The sequence below is a fragment of the Centroberyx gerrardi genome, chromosome 3 (genome assembly GCF_048128805.1).
Source record: "Centroberyx gerrardi isolate f3 chromosome 3, fCenGer3.hap1.cur.20231027, whole genome shotgun sequence".
Lineage (NCBI taxonomy): Eukaryota > Metazoa > Chordata > Actinopteri > Beryciformes > Berycidae > Centroberyx > Centroberyx gerrardi.
The window spans coordinates 3,090,984-3,112,750 of NC_135999.1; the positions used below are offsets into that span (position 1 = coordinate 3,090,984).

At 40.8% G+C, this 21,767-nt stretch overlaps 1 long non-coding RNA gene across 1 annotated transcript; it reads right to left on the bottom strand.

Annotated features, from left to right (window-relative positions):
• Positions 1–1,682: 1,682 nt before the first annotated feature.
• On the bottom strand, positions 1,683–4,786 carry LOC139908598 (uncharacterized). The gene is made up of 3 exons (XR_011784477.2): positions 4,687–4,786; positions 4,538–4,581; positions 1,683–2,123 (listed from the first exon to the last, which is right to left on the bottom strand). It is a non-coding gene; the product is annotated as an uncharacterized LOC139908598 (long non-coding RNA).
• Positions 4,787–21,767: the final 16,981 nt, after the last annotated feature.

Genomic DNA, 21,767 nt, shown 5'->3' on the forward strand with positions numbered 1-21,767 from the left:
CAGCCTTAGACCCTCGATTGCACACAAGGAAAAACTCCAAGGAAACACCTTGGTAGGAAAAAAAAGTGGAAGAAACCTTGGGCGGTCTGAGGCAAGGAGGGATCCCCCCCGGGACGGCTGAGTGTGCAATGTTCCCAACAGCAACTTCCTACATAAATACTGTCTAAGCTAAGGTAAAAGAATTGACTGTGTCGATCCCAAGCTAACGGTGGTAAGTAAGTTTTGAGTCTGGATTTGAAGATTTCAACAGAATTAGCTTCCCTGACTGTAAGAGGTAGCTGGTTCCAGAGATAGGGAGCTCGGTAGGAGAACGCTGTACTGCCTGCTGATTTTTTCTTGATTCTAGGAACAGTGAGGTAACCGGCATCTTGCGATCGGAGGGCACAAGGGGGAATATAAGGGATGATGAGGTCGGATAAATACATGGTGCAAGCCCATGTAAAAATGTTCACAGAAGCAGTGAAGGGAGGTCAGGATGGGAGTAATGTGGTCAAATTTTCTAGTTCTGGTTAATATTCTGGCGGCAGCATTTGTACAAGTTGTAGATTTTTAATACTGCAGTTAGGTAGGCCAGAGAATAAGACATTACAGTAAGTCTTGATGAAACAAAAATGTGTATTAGGGTTTCAGCATCCGCCGTATTTAACAGGGAACACATTTTTGAGATGTTGCGAAGGTGGAAGAATGCTATCTTGGTGATATCCTTAATGTGAGAGTCAAATGAGAGAGCTGAGTTTAAAGTATCACCAAGATTTTTAACTGTGGACCTCTGGGTAATTAAGCAATCCCCAAAATTTAATTTGGTGAGGGTGAGTCTTTGTGTGCTCTTTCGTCTGTGTGTCAGTACTATTTCTATAGTAATGCCAAATTCAGACAGCAATAGAGTCAAGAGCCAAAGCAGACAATGAGAGCCAGATGGAGTGATCAGGATGTTGTACCTGGACCTGAATAAGTAGGTAGTATAGATACCTTTTTTTAAATTTTTAATTTAACTGATGCTCTTATACCAAGTGGACATATGAGCGAGCAGGTAGAGGTCTTGCCCAAGGACACTTTGACATATGACTGTTGTGAGGCTCAAACCTGGCACCTTCTAGTTTTAGGACAGGCTGTCCAACTATGAGGCCATCCTGCTGATTCCTAACTCAATTAAAATCCTAATGATCCTCTAGCTAAGGCTGATTCACAGTGGGGATCTTGTCAGGTCTGAAAGAGATTTACAGTATATGAAAATCCCTGAACTATTTCACAAACTGTACTCACCCACACAAGGGGCATTAAATAATCTATGACTTTTACCAACCTCTATCGGCAAACAAAGGAATTGCAACAACATCAACAGGTCTCTGCCACTGCTTACACTGGCCTGTAATTGACACAAATAATAAAGGAACATTTTTAAAACAGAGATGAGTAAGCTAGCTAATTAGAGCAGAGATCCAACATGAGAGTAGGTGGGGGGAGCCCGGGCAACTAATCATTGAGTCATTGGGATTGATCAATAAACCTCCCCACAGATATATTATGGTGATTTTGTGCAATGGAGCAGTACAAAATCGTATTTTTGCTCCTTTAAAGCCACCCAAACAGCATCAGATTTTATTTAGGCAAACTTTTAACTGCAAACCCCCCACCCAAGAGAATCAACATTGGACACGGACAGCAATAAAGTTCCATTTTTATCCAGTCTATTTCTATCATGGTGGGCACCTTCAGATTGACTTTGGTAACTGAGCAAGGGAATAGAGAGAGCCATTTTGGTTGCTTTGGAGTTGATTTGGTTCAGAATGTCCAGCAAGATCAGTCTGCCCTTTGGGGAACTGAGCAACAGAGTACACCAAGTCACTTTGGGGATCTGTGGCTCTGCTTTCTGCACATTGCCCCATCGGCTTGACTGGAACCTTGGCGTTGGAAGTTGAATTTGCAGAATCTTCCTTTGAATCTTGGTGTAGCTGCACCACTGAGTAGAATTCAGCGTCTTGGTGGAAGGAAACATTAGCGTAGAGATCGATGGTCGGGTCAACTTCAGTGTTGGAGACAGAGGTGTAGACAGTAGAGACGGCCACAGGTGGCCTCTCAGTTCGCTGGCCTTCACCTCTGATTTCTTCATATTCAGTATTAGCCTTGAAAATAGGAGGAAGTGGTCGAAAGAGAAAGAAAATAATAAGTTGAAAGAAATAAGTTGAAAGAAATACTGTGCTAAGCAAAACTATTTTGTATCCAGCCTCCTTTAGGGAACCAGACTACATGTACCAACAACTACAGGAGTCACCATGAGGAAGCCACATGTTGAAACTCAATTATTGTTGAACTTGGATGTGAACACTAAAATGTTTATGGGGAAGTTATTTGTAGACAGGGGGAACTAGTCAGACGCCTAATTCTGAGCACAAACTACACAACTGTCTAAAAATTCTGTAGCTACCACTCACATTAAGCAACCTTATTTCCTGTAGTTTCCTGTCTGTCTGACACTGGGTTTCACAATAAACAAGGCACAAGGCACATTTCGCCAAAACAAGGGACTTTGTTTTTCACTTGAATGTGCTAAAATGGATGACAACGGAGTAGCAACAACAGCTCTGCAACATTAAACTGCCACTGTATCGTGTAGGGATGGGAGGATATAAGATTTTATCTTTTATCGCGATAAAAACACTCAAGATAATTTTATCTTGGTGAATTTCCATTATCGGGATAATCGTGAATATCCTCACGAGCGTGAATATCCTCACGAGTGACTTGAAAAAGCTGTCTAGCTCACTAACGTACAGTCCTATTGATTTCCTGATTTATTTTGAATTGCCATTTGCCACAAGGGGGAGCCCGCATCTTTCCAGTCAATCGGCACCATGGCTGAAGGCTCGGCTTGCCCATTGTATCCCCCACAACAAAAGTTAAATCGGATGTGTGGAAATACTATGGATTCAAAACTAAGGAACGACAGAGAGATGAGGTGCCCACCTGCACTTGATAGGTAGATTCTTTTTATTAATGGATTTTTTTCTCTCATTGTGATTACCTGCTGGGTGTTGGTGAGAGTCTGAATCTGTCCTTGTTTGTTTTTCACTAAAAAGGATGTTCACAAAAAAAAGATATGTGTCCTGTGATGCAATAAATATATTTGTTTCTTAACAAAATGTAAGGTAAAGTGATTCCAGTATGTTTTAGTGCCATTTTAAGAGTTTTAAGCATATTTTGATGATTATCGGGATAATATCGTGAATCGCAATTATAATCGTGTGTGATAATCGTGACATGAAATTTTCATATCGTCCCATGCCTAGTATTGTGGTACAAGTTAGATGACACATCAAATAGGCATTTGTTTTGAGTTCACATTTCAATGAGTTCAAGCTTATCTTCCTGTCCTACAGTCCAACAGAAACATGGTTCATAATAGGCCTGTGGTGCTGATGAGAGCCAAAGAGAACTCAACTCCTTGACTTTTGTCAGCTCAGATTATAAATCATGTCGTTGAACATCACACACAGCACAAATTAGGACTACACACTATATACACTCATATCAAACTTGTTATCCCCGCCTCCAAAGTCTCAAAAGTCAACTTCACGAGCGAGCGAGTGTTGAGCAGTTGCGAGTGCGTAGGGAGGGTCGAGCGAGCGCTGGTCACAGCCCCGTGCTCGCGGGACCGCATTTGTGCACACGGAGCAGAAATGCTTCCTCGCGAGGATGCTTTTCTGCTCGCGGATACTGTTCTGTGCACTCGTATTACGTGCGCGCGCCTGGTTTTTATGTGCGCGGGTTTTGAGACTAATTAAAACGCCATACCCTGGTCCTCTGGTTGAAGGACAAGCTCTTTAAGCAGTAGGCCACCTTGCCATCCCAACCCCTATAGTCCATAAACAGAGATGCACTTTATAATCTGTGTTAAAGAAGAACGCTTGCATTTATCCCATGTCAAAATCTCCTTAAGCATAATACCTGAACTAAGGAAGGCCCAGAGGTGTCTGTAGAGGTCCACTGGACCTCTACAGACACCTCTGGGCCTTCCTTAGTTAAACCTGCGTCAAACCTAGGCCATCGCGTTGGGCGCAAGAATTGTGATTGGTCCTCTTTGTATTTCCTCCTACCTGTATCTGGTTGATGTCCGCTGATAGTGAAGACAACATGGAGCAGGTTGAAGAGAAACTAGCTGAGGAGGTTCGCAAATATGTTCATTTGTACGACACCTCATCTCTGAATTATAAAGACTACCAGATGTCACATAATTCGTGATGAGAAATATCCCAGAACACGAACTTCAGAGAGTGTAAACACTACTACTTCTTCTGTTATTATTTCCATGCTAACAAAGGACAACACTGCCATCTAGTGTTTCAGTGGTCTATATGCAGAATCATCAACATAGGAACTATAAATGCTCGCACCGCTGTAGGCACCTACGGCATCGCTACAGCAGCAATTCGACATGGAGGTATAATTTTGCCTTTAGACATCAAAACATGCTATTACTATATGAGATCCATCAGAAGAAGAAACACTGCTATGTTGCTATCATAAAGGTAACATTTACCTCCCCAGCATCTTCATGTGGGCTCCCAGCACTGGACACAACCACTGGAAAACATATTGGACAACATGTGTTAATTTGACCGACTGATGCTTTACTGATGATATGAGTTTCATTTTGCTTCCTTGTGTGTGTGTGTGTGTGTGTCTTACTTGATGGTTTTCTGGTAATCCTCCTGTAAAGCATCAGCATGGCCATCAATAATAAGGTTACCATGACAATTAAACCCACAACGAAATATGGTACACCTCCTGACCAAAGAAAGAAAGAGAGGAAGGAAGAAAGAAAGAAAAACTAATGGAGGCAAGTCATGAACAAGCCTAACCCTAACTCTGTAAAGGTAAGGATCATCAGTACACTGTAAGTTTCATAAATAGTTGTCTCATCACACTTCTGACCACAGTTTCCTCTTCACAATTTCTGCACTGAAGATGTCTATTGTTATAATTAAAAAGTCAGTGAAAACCATTACTCTCTGAATGACCTGAAACTTGACGATACAGGGAAGTGAAGCGAATTATGCTCTGTTCAGGTATCAGGTTTTAGGGGGCGTTCCTTTGCAGTATATTCAGCACACATTCAAATAAATATAAAATTCAGATGAGCGCACTCCATACCAGCTCCTTGTGTTGCTGATAGTTCAGGGCTTGTAGAAAGGTTGAGGTACGATGTAAACACATCAGTAATAGTTTCTGAATCAAATGGAGACATGGTGGAGCTGTGCAGAAATGCAGGTGGGAGAGTAGATCCAAGGATGACTGATTTAGGAGTTGTCTTGGGACCTGGAAGCATGGGTGGAAAACAGTAGATATTATATTTACTAATCAAAAAAATGTGGGCAGATCAATAATCACCTATTGAAGAAAAGGTGATTTGGTAGCATGAAAAATGAGTTACTGGTTTAGCTTGAAAAATGAAACACAACATCAGTTTGTTATTGAAGAGCATAAACTTACCATCTGTAACTTTAAGATTCACTTCTATAAATGAATCACGGAAAGTCCTCTCCAATCCACAAATGTATTTCTTAGAGTCTGACTTTTGAAGTTTAATGAAGGTCACAAATAAATTTTCTCCTTTGTTAAGTAAGTGTATTCTGTCCTTTCTTTTAGTTTTCCCAGGTGCTGCTTTGATTATGATGTCTTCATCTTCGTTGCATGGATCATTACAAAGGTACTTTACTTTATTTTCTCCACTTGGCCACCCGTTCCAGTCTGAGCATTTGAATGAGACATTTCCACCAACATGGCCCACTATGTTGAGAGGGTTCATCTCCACAATACTCAGAGCTACAAGAGGGAATCAAGGAAACAGTTTAAAATGATTACCTGGAGTTCATCATTCAACATCTCTACAATATAGACGATCATTTGGTCAACTGAAGTTATCTGAAATCCTTTAAAAGGTACTATAATTTCTTTTAATTTTGAATAGGTGTCACTCAAATAGTGGATGACTCGTTTTAAAATAAAACTTCAATAAAATACATACAGCACATTATTTGGCAATGACAGTGTTTATGCACAAACTAGGTTCAGGCACAGACAGACAGAAGTAACTCACCAGGAAGAAGACAACAGTAAATGTAGATGTTTCTCATAATGACGACTATCAAGGATCGAGTGTTAAGGAATTGTTCAGTACAGTCCAACCAGAGTCTCTTTCACTTTGAATGAAGGTCTGTAGATTTTTCAACTCTAACCGTCTAATACTCAATAACCAGACAACAGTCTCTTCTTCCTTTTTACCATTAAAGCTCCACCCTCTTCCTCTAAACTCTCTCTCTCACACACACACAGTTTTACTCACCTCTTTACTCACCCTTTTAGTATCATAACTCTGACTCCATACAGTAGTGCATCACAACAGATCTCAACTACACAAGTGAATTATTAATTGGGAATAAATCACACCGTACACTTACTGTATAAGAACAGCTGGTTAGTTTACTTTCAAAATGTGTTTTACTGATTAGATGCTTCAAATTGTAATCAGTAATATAATCAATAATATAATCCACTGGAGAACCCAAACTGTTTTGGTTGCTTTCAGGTTACTTAGCCTTCACAATCTGTAAAAACAATGTATTCAATTTACAAACTAACTTCAACCATCAACCATTATTCCAACACGTGTAAAATTATACTAGTATGTAAAAAAATCGATAACATTTTTTTATTTTATTTAACCTTTATTTAACCAGGCAAGTCATTAAGAACAGATTCTTATTTACAATGGCGACCTGGCAAATCATTACATGTTTTTGCGAGTAAGTGTACAAGATTACAATTACTATTACTTTGCAGGATAAAATAATCAGGTCAGGATAATCCCATTACATGTAATCTATTTCTCCCCAAATCTGCTTTTAAGTGCACATGACTGGAGAAATGAAAGTATAACATTAAAATGTAAGGCAGTGTGTGACAGGAGGGTTGATCAGGCCAAACAGGACGGTTACTTGGAACTAGCTCTATGGAGGTTTGCAGTGAAGAAGGAAACAAAATGGCCACTAACAACAGCATGTGTGATCTGAAGTGGATGAACTTGTTGCTGTGTATTCAAAACCACAGGAGCTCAACATGAACTGTGGTTGGCCACATGCAAGTGAGACCAACAGGAACTTGATCTTGAGTTTAGCAGTTTGTTTTGTACTGCAACTGATGGCTGATGTGTAGAAAATGTTTCATGACCCTGTGGGGCTGAACCACATCGCTAATAATAATATTGAAAACTAAAAATTTCTAAATACAGGAAGATCAACGGCAAAACATAAAAAAACAAGCTTTTATGAATACCTAAAAAGTTGACATTTTGGAGGTCCAGTGTGACATTTATGGAAACAGTAACAGTGAACACTCAGTAGCTTTTCTCTTACAAGCAACGTTTGGACTGTGGACTTAAGAAGCAGCATAGGAGTTTTGTGGAATAAACAAAGAGCGTCATTTCTCACAAGCAAATAATGACTTCCGATTGAATTTGCTTCCTTTTTATATAACATCACATCACACACCCTCATTTCCACACACACGCCCATTGTAAAACAAGTATGCATATTGTATGTTTATGTGGATGCATCTATGCTTATATCTTATGTGCTTATATCTGTTTACATACATCTGTGTGTGTGTGTGTGTGTGTGTGTGTGTGTGTGTGTTGTGTCAGGTTAAAGCCTCTCGGAGGGTGCTGTAGACTTGGTCCTGATCCTTCGTGGCTGGGCTGAGGGTTTGATAGATGCTGTCTGGACCTGCAGTCTGTGGAAACATAACATGACTGTTGCCTGATATCCAGTATAAAATAAAATGAAATGAAATGTAAAATAAAATGTGATTGTACAACATGTGTAAATGGCGTGAGAGGTCATTCTTTACTGGTACGGCTGTATGGAAGTCCAGATGTGACATTATTAATCAAATTGCAATTTAATTTCCCATACACTGTATGTGCGCATAATGTATGATACAATTAAAATGAAACAATCCAATTTAAATTTTCATTTACTTGTTGGAAAATGCATTTTTACTGCCAAAATGAAATCGAATGTTCACATTTGCAATTTAATTTCCTTATTGTGGTTGCATTATTTAGGACAGAAATAAAATGAAATCTCAACGTGTCAACTCCAATTTATTTATTTATTTCTCATTGGGCCTCATGCAAGAACATTTTCGTATTCTTATCTTAAATTTCGCTTACTTTTTCGTGAGGTGGACTCGTACGAGAGCGCCACGTCAGCTTCACCAAATGCTCGTATCTTCAGAAAACTGTCGTAAATGACCTGCGTGAACATGATGAATTCCACCTGTTCTAAATGAACACGCGTTCATGAGAATTGTGAATTTGCATAATTGACGCCCCAATAATGCCATATAAGGTTAGGCGTCCGGCCCATATGTCAGGAAGCTTCATTCATAAAAATGACAGGAAGACTAAGGAGAAGTCTACCAGCTCTGAGAAATAAGTCACCCAAAGCATATAATATTTAATATAATTCAATAGTGGAATCAAAGGTCCTGCTAAAGCCAAGGAATGTGAAAAAATAACTTGTGCTGTTACTACAGTGTTGTCTGCTGTGCGTTCCCTTACGAAAAACAACTACAGTATTCCTTTACATTTTAGATGAATACTAAATAAATATCACAACAAAGCTATAATTCCCTATAGGAATATTATAGTGATACTAGGCTACAGAAAACAAAAATACCATGATAAGGTCACTATTAAGTCCCTATCGGAGTATTATAGGAATATTATAGGACTATAGTGATTTGTCATTAGGGCACCGTCACAGAAATAAAAAAAAGAAATGGCTTGACATGAAATTAGATGCAAAAAGCAAGGCAATCCATGACTGTAACAGGAGAGGGCCAGGAGGAATTCTCCGTTACAGACAGATGAAAGAACAGGGCCCGGCTCTATTAACATGTCGCAATTCCCGGCGCAGCGCAAAAGCAATTGCGGGTGCAATTGGTACTGCCAGCGCAAGGTATTTACTAAAGTAGGGCACGCAAATGAGCAGAGGCGCAGATAATTAATTAGAATTGCGAATGGGCACAATAGCCCATTAGCGGCAATGTAATGATGGGGAAAAGAAGCGTAAATGTCTCTCCAGTGGAGCTGGAAGTGTTGGTGGCAGAGAAAACCTCAAAGAGCTGCAGAGAAGAGATGTTTTACCAGCGTGTAAAAAGTCACTCTGGAACGACATAAAGTGCATGCAGTTGGGCACCACAAGCGTGATTTAGTGGAGGTAAAAAGCGCTGGTATGATATGAGGAGGTGAACCAAAATGCTGACCACAAATAAAGCCAAAGAGGAGCCTGAACTCCCTTGGAGGAGCAGCAGGAGAGCCTGACTGAGACACAGATGCCAGTGTGGGAGGGATGGAGACCTGGTGAAGGTACAGTTACATATAGCTGGAGAAGCCGCACACACCTGTCCACTGTCGTGACAGTTATTACATACACATGTTTTAGCTGCGTTGTTTTCATTAAGGCAATGTTGCAGAGACATTGTTCATAATAAGTGTCAGCAAATCCAGAGAAGAGCCTGCGACTTTTCCTTATTGTATATTTAGGTAATAGTCTGAATATTGAGTGCGCATTCTGCTATGCTGCCAATGAGGCTTAAATTTATTTTTTAAGTCAGCATACTCGTTTAAACCCTGTGATGTAATGACTGCATGTTATGCTGTGTAGATGATTGTGTCACTTTGATCTCAGAGCCGGTTCCAGAGACAGTTTCAGCAGAGCTATCCTATGTGCAAAATGATAAGACATGCTTTTCCTAGGTCTTAAATTCTGTGCGCAATCAGCAGGTATTAATGGCTACCGCCTCTTGATAAATCATGACCACTGCCAGTTTCCATAAATACCTCCCTTTATTTTGCGCCATAACTGGCGATATGGCAGTGTCAGGTGTTCAGCGGAGGATGTCGCCCTGGACCTCAACCTGGTGAGACCTAAAACCATTTCTTTTTTAAATTTAGATTCACTTGCACTTACCCACATTAAAGGAATAGTTCACCCAAAAATTAAAATTCGGTCATTATCTACTCATTCTCATGCCAGTACAAACTCGGGTTAGTTTCTACTGGCATGGTCGGCAGCTACAGGTAGGGAAAACGCTCCGGTAATAAACAATGACAACCGCTCAACTGCTTTGAAAAATTATTGTTATGACCCATGGTCATATGCGTTGTATTTCTGTATCATTGCTTTGCTTTGTGTTCCTCTCTCTCCCTCTCTCTCATCTCTGTTAACGTGGGTGTGTCTGATGAGCAACAGGTGGTGTGCTGTGATTGGTTGGTGAGCGTGATTGGTGTAGGTGTGTCCTGGCTGGTGATTGGTTCCCGATGGCTGCTCCCGGGTATAAAGCTGCTGCCACCTGCCCAGAGACGTCTCCCTTCTTTGCCAGCTTCCAACACGCCAGCACCATAGTTCATTCTGTAACTTTGTTCTGATTGATGCTTTTATAGCTTGTAGCAGCCCTGGGAGTTGTAGGGGTGGGTGGCCTTTTGTGTGAAAGCCTGTTTTCATCTGTTTCTTGCCTTGGTTAGGAGTTTAGGTAAGTCTCCTGTAATGTTCGGTGTTTTATTTTCAGATAGGTAAGTGTAGGATAAACCCCTGACGTCTTTCTCCCTGAAAATAAGTTTGGGGCTGAAATTTCTTGTTTTCTGGTTGTTCTTGCCAGCAGGGAAAGAGGGGAACCACACCTTTGTGTTGCACCAGGGTTCCCTCTAGGCTGGGGCAACAATTATTTCTTGCAAAAATGATAATGAGCGAACCTTTGTGACGCCACAAAGTTACGGAAGTCCAAACGGCTCGTTTAGAGGCTCGCTTTTCTAATATGGATTGTGTGGATTTAGTTGGCGACCGTGTGTTTTGATACTTTCACCATGTTTAGATAGACCATCCAACTCCAACATAATCAAAGAGGCAAGGGGAATCCTGTTTTACATGATATGGGACCTTTAAGTACCTATAAACACAGTGGTATTATGGCTTTTATTCTTATGTTTACCCACGCATGTGTACTGTTATTTAACCAGGTCAAGTCAATTAAAAAACAATTCTTATTTACAATGACGACCTGGCAAGAAGAAAAAGGCCTTTTGATGGGCAATTGGTGGTAGGGGCGGGAAGTAAAAACAGGTAAAGACAAGTAGAAGACTAGCAATTCACAATAAGCAACAGAAAAAGTTTAATGTGGTCTAATTCCATTCAGCTATAAACAGTTGGCTCTGTTTCCTCTGCATTGTTCTCCATGTCTGCATTTGTCCTCAAGCCTGAGAAAGTGAATGAACGAACAACTTGAGTCAATGAGTAATGTTGTTGTGATTGATTGGTTGGTTGGTTGGTTGGTTGACCGGCTGACTGATTGATTGATAAATTAGTTGTATACAAAGAGAAGTGACAGGTCAGAGTCCGTTCCACTCACCAGATGATCCGGTCCTTGGTTTGTAGAAGAGCAGCATGATGATCCCCGTCAGCAACACTACTCCAACCAGACTGACACACAGCACTACAAGGACCACTGAAGAACCTGTGACATAACATAATATGATACATACATTCGCAAACAGTGAGTTGCGAGTAAGTGAATTAGAGAAGTGGGGATGGAAGGAGGAAAGGGAGGAACCGTGATTGATCGATCCTTTCAGAAAGTTTGAGAGCAAACCTTTATTTTTGATTGGCTCTGTTGTACCCTGGAACATTGTGGGTGTTGAGGGTTTTGTGGAGAAAGATCCTGGTAAATCTGAAGTCATTATGGAGACGTCAGAGATGGTCGGTACTGGCGGAGGTTCAGAGGTTGCTCTGGGACCTGGGTGCCAGAAACATTGAAGAAAGAAAGAAGTACCAAGCCCATTTTGTTGACATCTGAATACTGCAAGACCTTCCATATTGCTGGTGCCCTTCAAATACTTTGTATGTATCTGAAGGTTTGTGGCAGAACAGATTTATTTATTCCACTGTCAACCCCTTCATAGACAGGATTTCATGGTGGGGTAGATACTGTATATCGATGATGTAATCGTGATTTGGTCTAGCACTGAAACAAATAACTTGAGTTCCATACATATGTCAGTGGTACCAACTCAAATTTGAAAATTAACTTAAAATATTCATTGACTGAGATTAATTTCCTCGATTTGAAAATCAATAAAGATCCTAATGGTGACCTCCATACTTCTGTATTTATAGCAACGCAATTCTTAGACAACAGCTTCCATCTGCCTTGGTTGATTGAAAATGTACGATTCTGACAATTCACTATATTTACCAATCAATTGTTTGGGCAGATCAATAATCACCTATTGAAGGAAAGGTGATTTGGTAGCATGAAAAATAAGTTACTGGTATAATTACTGGCTTAACTTGAAAAATGAAACAACATCAGTTTGTTATTGAAGAGCATAAACTTACCATCTGTAACTTCAAGATTCACTTCTATATATGAATCAGGGAAAGTCCTCTCCAATCCACAAATGTATTTCTTAGAGTCTGACTTTTGGAGTTTAAAGAAGGTCACAAATAAACTTTCTCTTTTGTTAAGTAAGAGTATTCTGTCCTTTCTTTTAGTTTTCCCAGATGCTGCTTTGATTATGATGTCTTTATCTTTCTTACATGGATGTCGACAAAGGTACTTTACATAATTTCTTTCGCTTGTCCAAACGTTCCAGTTTGAGCATTTGAATGAGACTTTTCCACCAACATGGCCCACTATGTTGAGAGGGTTCATCTCCACAATACTCAGAGCTACAAGAGGGAATCAAGGAAACAGTTTAACAATATTACCTGGAGTTCATCATTCAACATCTGTACAATTTGGTCAACTGAAGTTATCTTAAATACTTTAAATGTTTCTATAATTTATTTTAATTCTGTGCTATCTATGATTTTGTAAGAGTAGGTGTGACTTTTTTTCAAATAGTGGATAACTCATTTTGGCAGAAAACTTAATAAAATGTATGTAGCACATTATTTGGCAATGACAGCATTTAGGTTCAGGCACAGACAGACAGAAGTAACTCACCAGGAAGAAGACAACAGTAAATGTAGATGTTTCTCATGACGACAACGACTATTAAGGAACTAAAAGCAAGTGTAAAGGAATTCCCACTACAGTCCAACCAGAGTCTCTCTCCTAAACGCCTGTAGATCTTTCCACTAACATACTAATATTCAACAATCCAACAGCAGTCCCCTTCGTCTGAACAACACACACACACACACACACACACACAGCATTCAGACATTAATCAGTCACTTAACAGCGAAACCACAGGAAATTAAGGTAGTAGCCTGTTCTTCCCTTTTTTGACCATGGTTGTGGAAAAGGAACTAAGTTCACAGACATTTGCAATCAGTCAGTGATTAAATAAGTGAATAGATAAATAAATAGACCAACCAATGTGACCGATTCAGTCTCTCAACTCAAGAAAAACTTCTACTGAAGGAAATGTATCATTTTTTTAAAAATTTTTATTCAACATAACATATACAACATAACATATTCAAAATACATAACAAAACCTGCAACATACTAAAAGGAAACACCATAAAACAGGACAAAACCCCCCCCCAAAAAAATCATTAATTGCAACTGATTGGTGCCCTGCTAACAGCTCATATTAAAGGAATAGTTCACCCAACACCCAAAAAAAATTCATTCAGTCATTATCTATTCACCCCCATGCCCCAACATTAATGTTTGATGTCCACTTTAGTCTCCGTTCTGTATGTATTCTGCACATGTAATACATGCAGCGTTTATAGTTAAAAACGACACATTTTATGGCATTTTTTCATTATGACATCAAACATGAATATGGGTGCTCACTTGTTGAATTTGACGATTCAATTAGTATTTGGTTTAAAACAGTATTTCTACCTATTTTCAAATCTCACGCTTTTATTTTGAAGGCTAAACAGCCAAACCTGAAGTCTTGTTTCTGCTAATTCGAACTAGTTTTACCTATCGCGGCCCGGGTTGCATGCACACGTGACGTATTTTGAAGTAACACCTAGAGTGGCCATTTCAGCTAAATAATGGTGTAAATGTCGGTCTTTTCAAGTCAATTTGGGATCAGTTAGCTTCATGAGACTTGGATTATGCTGTGAGAACTGCATGGAGCCATTTTATGGTTATTTTCCGTTATTTTTTGAAGACTGAAGACAGGTCTCCAGCAACTTCAGTTGTTTTGGAGAAAGCTGTAATGTAGGGGAGCTCCGGTACGAAAGTAACACTTTTTACTTTTTCCCAGTTTATTCCGGTATGGTGAGAGTATAAATACCATATTATATAAGAAACAACATGCATGTGTCCCCTTTCAGATGCAACTTTCCGTATGTTTCTGAGTAAAATGATCTGGACATAAACAGACGGAGAACACAACTTGCGCTGTGTTACTTTCGTACCTCCCGTGTGGGACAAAAGTAACACAGCTGCGGTGCGAAAGTAACAGCTGTCAGAAAGCGTGTAAGATGCGTCTTCTGATTCTTTTTTTGTGATCTAATACTGTTTACTTTTAACAACGAATCTTGCAGACCCAGTTTTATATTTGTGCCAATTCACCAAGCCAACATATTAGGCTACATAGCCTAAATTTTTGCATCAAGTTACCAATGTTGCATTAACACAATATTTTGACGCATGATACAAATGAATGGCAACAAGCATCCTATTTTCTCATTTTCTACCAAAGTATTTAGTGGCTGAGGTTGACAATTCTATTTCAATTAACTAATCAGGCTGAACTTGCAGCTTAGCTATGAAAATACAGTATACTGTAGCACTGTGGCGTGGCTAGTAGTCAGAAAGAAGGAGAGTGAGACTGTAATTCCTTTTGCTAGCTCAAGCGAGCCCAGATTTATTCCCTGCCGCAGCGAACAGTCTACCCGGAGTTGGAGGTGATATAACAACAACAAAAAGGGCGGCCAGTCCCACTGACTAGTCTGATATTCTCGGAAGGTAGCTAAGCTAACAATTTAGCAACTTTAGTAACCTTAGCAGCTCAGGAGAAAAACAATACCACACACTCTTCTTTCCTAGTCTCCACCTTCTTACCTGGGCCAATTACCCACTACGGTGAACACGTCCCTCCAATGAAATATGCCGGCAACACATGAACACATAACATTTTGTACTTAGCCCCTTCCTGTCTCTAATAAATCCCCCCGCCAGCTTCCATGTCCATAACCCAGCGTTACAATATCATTGTTACTTTCGTCCCTCCGCTGTCTGCTCTCCATTCAGCCTGGACAGCATGCTAAATGTGGTAGCCTGTCTCTTGAAAACTATTCTGACATTGAGACAGTAAAAGTGTCATAAAGTTGGATATTGATACTTGAAAGAATAAAACATAAATCGAAAAAAAGTCATGACTTAACACATGACAAATTAGTTTTTGTTCAATAACTTTGGGAAGGCAGCACCGATTCACATTATTTTTGCTATATGGATAGCTGTCGGAGATACACACACACTGACTTCATCACGTCACTTCTGCTCCTGTGTGCTTCGAGAAAAGGTCCGTGTTACTTTCGCGGCGCGCTACTTTCGTACCGGAGCTCCCCTACTTCTTGTTAGAAGTACTACTACTTGTTGTTCTTTGTGTCCCCTTTGTCTACCTGTGCCTGTCCAGACACTGGAAGTCCATTCATTTTCTAGTATTTGATGCAAGCTAGCCGACGCTGATCACGTTCGTATTTGTTGGTAAGAAAAAGTTAACCCTTCAGAAAACGGGCAGAACGTTTGACGAATGAATTAATTCGTCAAATGCCCGTTGGGTTGTTTTAGAATGTGACACTTGAACACATGCAATATGAACACTACTGAACACTCATAAAACAATGAGAATACCACAAAGAGCTGTTGTGAGTATTAGAAATCATAGCTACTGTAACGTTAGACTGATCCCTGATTAGCTGTTAAAAGTAATGCAATGTAAGTTCTGTAAAAAAAAAAAACAACCTGGCAAACCTAGAATTATGCCAGACTTTCTCCGCTTTATGTTTTTGTAATGCTTTGCTGATGAGTCATACAACAAGAGGATGGTATACACTGCATTAACTATAGCGTCAATCCTCTAGGTCTCGGTGTTCGTATCCAATTTTCTCAATACAAACCGAGGAACTCCAACTTGATTCTAGTTGGCTCAACGCATGGTGATGAATCAGTCCTTCCAGAAAAAGTTCCACTCTCATTGAAAGTGAGCTGAAAATTACGTATACGGACCGAAACATTGCGGCCGCCCCCCTCAGTCAGCTCAAATCCATGGAATTGCATGTAGCTATCTTTGAACACTTTTACTAAGCCTAATGCATTTGCTTGTTTGAATCAGAAGAACACAAAAACTCACCATCTTTAAATGCAAGTGAAAGATTCAAGCATGCTACGCCACAAAAATATGTTTCGTCCCCACATCTGACTTTGGGCCTGACAGGGTTTACAGAGAGGACATTTCTTGGGTTTTTCAGTGATACAAGGACTATGCTTCTTCGTCTCTGTCTTCCTCTCCTCTCCCCTTCTGTCATTCCTCCTCTTCCCATTCCATCTCCTTCCCCCCCTCCTTTCTTCCCTCATACGCAGTCCATCCCCAAACCCTTCTCCTCTCCTCCGTAATGTGTCTGAATGCGAGAGGAGGAAATGAGAGAATATTATCTCTATGTTCTCCGCTGGCTTTGACAGTGCTTGTCATGCAAATACACACTTCATCATCCAGCGACAACACCGTCCGTCTGCTCTGTGTGTGAGAGAGAGGAGGAGAGAGAGAGAAGAGAGGGAGAGAGAGAGAGAAAGAAACAGAGAGAGAGGCTTTGTGTATGAGTGACTAAGACAAAGAAGGTGTGTGTGTGTGTGTGTGTGTTTGTAGGTACATAGGGTGCATTCCATTTGGTAACGATTTCTCCTCGTCTCGCGTAAGAGCAAAATTTAAAAAACAATGAAATGCTGTTAATGAGGTTCAGTAAGAATTTATTCTCCCGAAGAGAAATTCCATGGCAACACACACAAACACAATTCACAAGCATGATGAATACTGAATGAGAGACACATCAAACAAACGCAGCAAACCAACTGGTGATCCAGAGAAGACACAGAAGTGATTCCAGCAAAAGACAAACATACCGGCCTTTATGATGAAAATATGTCCTGTCATGGCAACGGTCATTACGCACCGTGACCAAGGTTATGAATATGGTGAGAATGGAAACAGAGGTAGGCTACGCCTAAAAGGCAGAGACATTTGCATTTTATTTATTTTTTTATTAAAAAAAAAAAACAATAATAAAATTGTCTCTAATATAGTTGAAAATCGCTCCGTCTGCTGCTCAGCCCGTGCGTCCTCGGCCGCCTCTTCCCGGAGAAACCCCAGCAGCGCTCCCTCTCCTCTTCGCCTCTTGGCTGCCGGGGGAACCGAGGAAGCTGCGGAGGTCACACATGGGAGCGGGCGGCAGCATCTGATGGCCCCGGTTGCTCACCAGGGGGACTGGGATCGGGGCTGGATGGGGAGCGCACAGCGGCTGACTCCGGCTGCCGGTCCTCCACACATGAGTCTATTAAAGCGGGAGGGAGCGCCGATGGCCTCCCTCCTCACTCCCCATCCTCAGTCCCAGTGCCCGTCGCTGGTGACTTGAGGTCCTATTAGAAAGAGACGCGCATGGTCGCATGTGTGCATTTATAGGCTATGTCTATGTCCTAATGAATGGATTTCATTCAGGCCTATTAGATCATGGAATGTCATTCATATTAATGATAAATCCTATAAAATAACTCCATATAACATTCATGTTACTTGCCCCCCACTCACCCTGTCTATGCGCTGGAGGATCAGCTGGTGTGTCTCCTCCTCTGTCCCTATAATCACATTCAAGCCTTAAGATCATTTACTGATGCCTATTTGGGAAAAGTTTGACATCCTACAACTACAACAGATCATTAACAAATGTTCGGCTAACATTTAAAACCTATGCTATTTCTGTTTGAAGAATATATAACAAGTTGGGGCTACTCACACCTGTCGATTTTTTTTCTGCCAATGTCCGCACGTTTTCTGATGGTATGGAGGTGGGCTTATATCCGCACGTGCCAATGGTTAACTGACTTCACTCATTATTTCCACATTGAGGATACACCTGAGTATCCTCCGGCCACGCCTTATTGGAGGACGGAGGCGAGGAGACTTGAAGGATCCTTCATGCGTGTTTTAACCAATTGGAACATCCTTAATGATGGCGGCTCATTTTTGGATGCCGGGTCAGCGAGGAGACGAGGTCGCGAGGATGGAGGAGACACAAGACAATGCACCCGAGGAGACATGAAGGATCCTTCATGCGTTTTTTGACCAATTGGAACGTCCTTCATGATGGCGGCTCATTTTTGGATGCCGAGTCACTCAGCGAGGAGACGAGGACGGAGGGGAGGACGCATTTTGGCCAAATGGAATGCACCCATAGTGTTAAGGAGAGGTTTGTCAGGCCAGCTTCCTGAATGCTCCCAACTGCCACTGCCACACAATGGCAGTTGGGAGCTGTCATACTACATATACAGTATGTAAAGGGACAGTCTGTCTATTTATCAATGACATCTCATTCATAACTCTGTCGTACCTCAGTCTAGATTTACCCTGCGAGCAACACAATCCTCAAGTCACCAGAAGTCCATTCATTTCCTACAGAGCTGAGAGACCAGGGAAACTCAGCCGATGTGTGGACGCTCCACAAGCCTGTCGGCCTTTGAACTTTTTTTGATCATTGCCCATCAACAGCCAATCAGATTTCCATGCTTCCTTGTTTCCCTACCGATGTGACTTGTTTCATGAACAATAGTTACACCTGGCAAGTTCAAAATGGACTTGAAGTTGATTCCAGCCATTCAAAGCTTCCCAGTTCCCTACAATTTTGATTTGAAAGACTACAGGAATAAAATCCCCAAAACTATGCTTGGAGAACGGTTTCATCCATTGTTGATGGTAGCTCTTAACTCATTTTATTGAGTTTTTAGGGGTAGTGCTGGAACCCTATTGTTTTTGCTTTCATTTTTTCTTTCTTTCTTTCTTTCTTTCTTTCTTTTACTCCCCTAAAAGTGTCTGCAGCTCAGAAAGTCCTACAGCAACCATATTTGGCAGGTGGGCTTCACAGGGCCAACTTCACGTTTTGGCCAATAACTATTGAACCGTGTGTCGTAGACTGAAAATTCTTTTGTCCATAGATTCTTTGGGTACAAGAATGTTCATATCTATTTGGTATCAGCGGCCAGAAAACTACATATCCTATGGAGCAATGTGATGGTGTGTGGACCAATCAAATAACTTTGTACTCAGTCGCAAAGTCGCATCAAACAAGCTAGTTGTTTCCAATGTAGCTTCAATGATTTTCACCTCTCTGAATACTCCTCATCTCAAAAGCACTTTTGAGTAATGACGGAAGCCATGCCTACTGACAAATACAGTATAGCTAAGTTTAAAATGTAGCTAAACTGTGAACACCATAAGATGTGATCGGATATGTGGTTCGTTAGATAGTGGCAGTCGAAAAAATACTGTCATAAAGTAGAATTTAAATTGTCACTGAAAGATACCTTTGTGATTCATTGTGATAACACTGTGAATCGACCTAAAATCTGGAAATTGCTGGTAAGACAAAATTACTGCTGTTAGCTGTGATTAGAGTGGAAAGTATTCTGTCTGTTGAAGGCTTGAATGGGGAATTTATTTCCGGGACCAGTCTGATGTCAGACTCCTGAAGTCTATTGGGTGTGGAGTGTAGCAAAAAATAGAGCATGAGGAGAAAGACAGAGGTATGCGTCATTGTGAACGTTTGTATTCTGTTATGTAATGTCTTTACTTGTAAAACCAAGATAAGTGGGTAGCTACACAAGAGATTGCTCCCTAGCTAGTAGCTCAGTGTTACAAGCCTGCCTACCGCTTAGCTGAAACTTCTCTTAAAAAAAAGCTTTGCTGGGCAAAGAATATGCAGCCCCAGTTTTCACATTTTAATAAATCATTATAGCTTCATTGTCCACCTAAGCGAACTAAGAATATATGTTGCATGTTTGCTAATCTCGCATAAAAGTTTGGGATTCATTGTAATGTTTCTTATCTAGTTTGACAATTCATTGGTTTTAATATTTGCAAGGTTGAATGTGTAAAGAGTGTCCTGGGACACCATTAGCGCTCTCTCAGTCTCCTCTGTAGTTGCAGGGAAAATTCAGTGGGTTTTATATTTGTATGTCATGTCAATAGACACTGCGGCTCAGTGGTTAGCACTGTCGCCGAAGGATGCGGGTTGGATTCCCAGCCCCAGTCCTTTCTGTGTGGAGACTGAATGTTTGTCAGTGTTTCTTTCCACAGTCCAAAGACGTGCAAGACAGGCGGACTGGAGACTCTAAATTGCATAGGTATAAATATGAGTGTTTCTGTATTAGCCCTGTGATGGACTGTCCAGGGTGTCTCCCTACGTCTGCCCAATGCATGCTGGGATAGGCTCCAGCCCCCCATGACCCTGAAAAGGAAAAGTTGGTAAAGAAAACAGATGAATGATTGATTAGGTTAGGTTATGTTCACATTAAAGGTGATAGGCATTGCATGATCTTGCCTAGGACACAAACATTTTCACCTAATTTTCAGCGCCCTTCTGTGGCCATTTTTGCAGCCAGTTGACTTCAATTTGAGTGAAAACACTCCATAATGCAGTCCACACTCAGAAAAAAAGGTGAAATATTGTACATTTTGCCCCTGAGGCTGTCCTCTTGTGACTGCAGCAGGAGGCGCTCTATGTGCATTGTACCTTTACTACCTTAACTCTAAAAACTCTCAAACTGATATTCCTTAGGGAGTACATTTATGTCACTTGGGCACTTCAGAACCAAACTATATCTGTAAGACAACACATTTTTCTTCTGTCTATCCTGCATGCATCTTATCAAACAAGTTTCCAAAATGATTTATCTTAGTGGGTGGGGCAAAAGTGCAGCGACAGTGCAATAGGCGAGGTAAAAACTGTAAAAAACAAAAAACAAATACTCAATGGATCCATCTGGAAATGGAATGGGTATATGAGCCAAATTTGGCAAATTGAAGGAATTAAAAATTAAAAATAGGTTGGCTTGGCAAACTCCAATATGAAATTATCTAAAATAAATGAGGATTGGTGCTGAGCGTAGAAAAAGTGTGCATGTAAAAAGGGAAAATGCAGCCAGCACCTCACTTTTATAAAGTTATTCCATTACTGCCAGCCGTATGGGTCAATGGGCGCATTTGGAATGACAATAAAATAGAGTGCTGGCCACTGAGTGCTGTGCACCGCATTCTGATGAATGACAAAGAGTGTGCGTGTGTGTTTACAGGCAAGGGTGTGTATTTGAGTCGTCTGTCTGTATTCGTGTCCGTGTGTGCGTGAGCAGTGTGGTTGCAGAGTGTGTGTGTGTGTGTGTGTGTGTGTGTGTCAGAGAGGTAGTTTTATGAAGATGTTCCATTTCATGGTAAATTTGATTCCTGAGCTTACAACACTTCAACACAGCATTTCAAACCGCCACTAAAACCACTGGCAGAGGGGGGATAAAGACTGAATAAAGACTGAGGGGGGGAGACGGAGGGAGAGAGAAAAAGAGAGAAATGGACAGAGAGAGAAAGAGAGATGGTGAAAGATTGAGAAAGCAAGTCAGAGAAACAGATTTTGAAAGAGATGGATTCAATATCCATCTTAACTTACTTAAAGATCATGACTTAATGACTT